The sequence below is a fragment of the Helianthus annuus genome, chromosome 16 (assembly GCF_002127325.2).
Source record: "Helianthus annuus cultivar XRQ/B chromosome 16, HanXRQr2.0-SUNRISE, whole genome shotgun sequence".
NCBI classification, from domain to species: domain Eukaryota; kingdom Viridiplantae; phylum Streptophyta; class Magnoliopsida; order Asterales; family Asteraceae; genus Helianthus; species Helianthus annuus.
This window is the reverse complement of record NC_035448.2, coordinates 152,387,202-152,389,835: the sequence shown is the minus strand read 5'-3', so window position 1 is coordinate 152,389,835 and position 2,634 is coordinate 152,387,202. Positions and strand designations below refer to the sequence as shown.

The 2,634-nt window shown below is 33.2% G+C and overlaps 1 long non-coding RNA gene across 1 annotated transcript; it reads left to right on the top strand.

Annotated features, from left to right (window-relative positions):
• On the top strand, positions 1–2,218 carry LOC110918778. Its single transcript, XR_002581540.1, has 2 exons — positions 1–42; positions 2,083–2,218. It is a non-coding gene; the product is annotated as an uncharacterized LOC110918778 (long non-coding RNA).
• The last annotated feature ends 416 nt before the right edge of the window (positions 2,219–2,634 follow it).

Genomic DNA, 2,634 nt, shown 5'->3' with positions numbered 1-2,634 from the left:
CAAAAGGAGGCGAGGAAACGGATGCGAATACGGACACTTAAGGTAAGTGATTTCCGGAATCACTTCTTATTTATAAATGAAGTTTGGTATGTTGTATATAGGGAACCATGTAAGAATTTACGAGTAAGGGTAAGTACCAAGGTAAGTTCATATGAACTTCGTCTATCCTTAATATAAATTAAGATGCTAGTCTCATCGTGTTAATGGAATGTTCATTGTGTTGCTGAATGTTCATCATGTTAATGGAATGTTCATTATGTTGCTGAATGTTCATCGTGTTGATGGAATGTTCATTATGTTGCTGAATGTCCATCGTGTTAATGGAATATTCATTGTGGTGCTGAATGTCCATCGTGTTAATGGAATGTTCATTGTGGTGCTGAATGTCCATCGTGTTAATGGAATCTTCATTGTGGTGCTGAATGTCCATCGTGTTAATGAAATGTTCATTATGTTGCTGAATGTGCATCGTGTTAATGGAATGTTCATTATGTTGCTGAATGTCCATCGTGTTAATGGAATGTTCATTATGTTGCTGAATGTCCATCGTGTTAATGGAATGTTCATTATGTTGCTGAATGTCCATCGTGTTAATGGAATGTTCATTATGTTGCTGAATGTCCATCGTGTTAATGGAATGTTCATTATGTTGTTGAATGTCCATCGTGTTAATGGAATGTTCATTATGTTGCTGAATGTTCATCATGTTAATGGAATGTTCATTATGTTGCTGAATGTTCATCGTGTTAATGGAATGTTCATCATGTTTGTTGGAAGTTAGTCGGTTATGTTTGTTTGTAATTGCATTGATTTGTGTTGATATGATTGTAGATAAGACTCAACTTACAAATAAATGAAAGTGACTTGTATGTATGTATGTATGTATGTATGTATGTATGCATGCATGCATGCATGCATGCATGCATGTATGTATGTATGTATGTATGTATGTATGTATGTATGTATGTATGTATGTATGTATGTATGTATGTATGTATGTATGTATGTATGTATGTATGTATGTATGTATGTATGTATGTATGTATGTATGTATGTATTTCTGTATGTATGTGTGTGTATGTGTGTATGTATGTATGTATGTATGTATGTATGTATGTATGTATGTATGTATGTATGTATGTATGTATGTAATGTATGTATGTATGTATGTATGTATGTATGTATGTATGTATGTATGTATGTATGTATGTATGTATGTATGTATGTATGTATGTATGTATGTATGTATGTATGTATGTATGTATGTATGTATGTATGTATGTATGTATGTATGTATGTATGTATGTATGTATGTATGTATGTATGTATGTATGTATGTATGTATGTATGTATGTATGTATGTATGTATGTGTGTGTGTGTGTATGTATGTATGTATGTATGTATGTATGTATGTATGTATGTATGTATGTATGTATGTATGTATGTATGTATGTATGTATGTATGTATGTATGTGTGTATGTGTGTATGTATGTATGTATGTATGTATGTATGTATGTATGTATGTATGTATGTATGTATGTATGTATGTATGTATGTATGTATGTATGTATGTATGTATGTATGTATGTATGTATGTATGTATGTATGTATGTATGTATGTATGTATGTATGTATGTATGTATGTATGTATGTATGTATGTATGTATGTATGTATGTAGATATAGATCTGTAGCGTGTGTAAGTAGTGTGAACTTGTATGTACGTACATATGAATGGGATACGTATGAATGTACTTAGATATATTAAAGTGTATACACGCGTTGTAATCTAATGATTGTAGATCACTGGTATACGTATATGCGAAGACGTGAGTTTTCAATATGTTTGAGATTACGTACTCCTAACCATGTTACTATTGAGAATGAAATAAATGGAGTGCAGGTATGGGAACACCGGACTCTCGAGGAATTGATGTCGGACTCGAGTAAATAAAATTGAGAGGATGTTTCAATGGAATACCTTACGTATTTAGAATGTGATATAGCCTTTTAAGTATATGTATTAAATTATATATGATGTTACCATGTACTAACGTGTTGGTTCTATCTGGTGACCGCAGGTTAATCAGATATTCATGATGGACATGTGAACGAGGATCAAGTTGAAGATCATGGATTGTACGGGAAAGCGGTCACGTTGTTTGTAATCATTTTTTATCATAGTTACATTAAATAAATGATGAATGATGTATGTTAGAAGGGTTGACCTAAACGATATTTAAGTTTGTTAGAGTAGTTAAAAGAAAGAAAATTTACGGTTCATTTTCCGTTGCGTCGTTTTGGGTCAAATCGTGAATAGGGTCTTGCACAACCAGTTCATGCATGTTCATTAACTAGCCACACAAAAGTGCAACATCTAAATCGTATCTAAATTATACACCAAACGTGAGCAAGTTACAATGAAACGAGTTACATTAATCAACTACTAAACACTCTACAAACGAATAGCGTGTCGAGTAAGGGCCTTGAAAACTCCGGTTGTCACAGATGACCTCGACTTTTGTTGAGGATAATAATCTAACATTCTAACCAACCGAACAATGCATACCGTGGCAATGCCTGTGTTCCCCGCCGCATCGCGCATGCACCTATCGATTATTAACCATAACCGG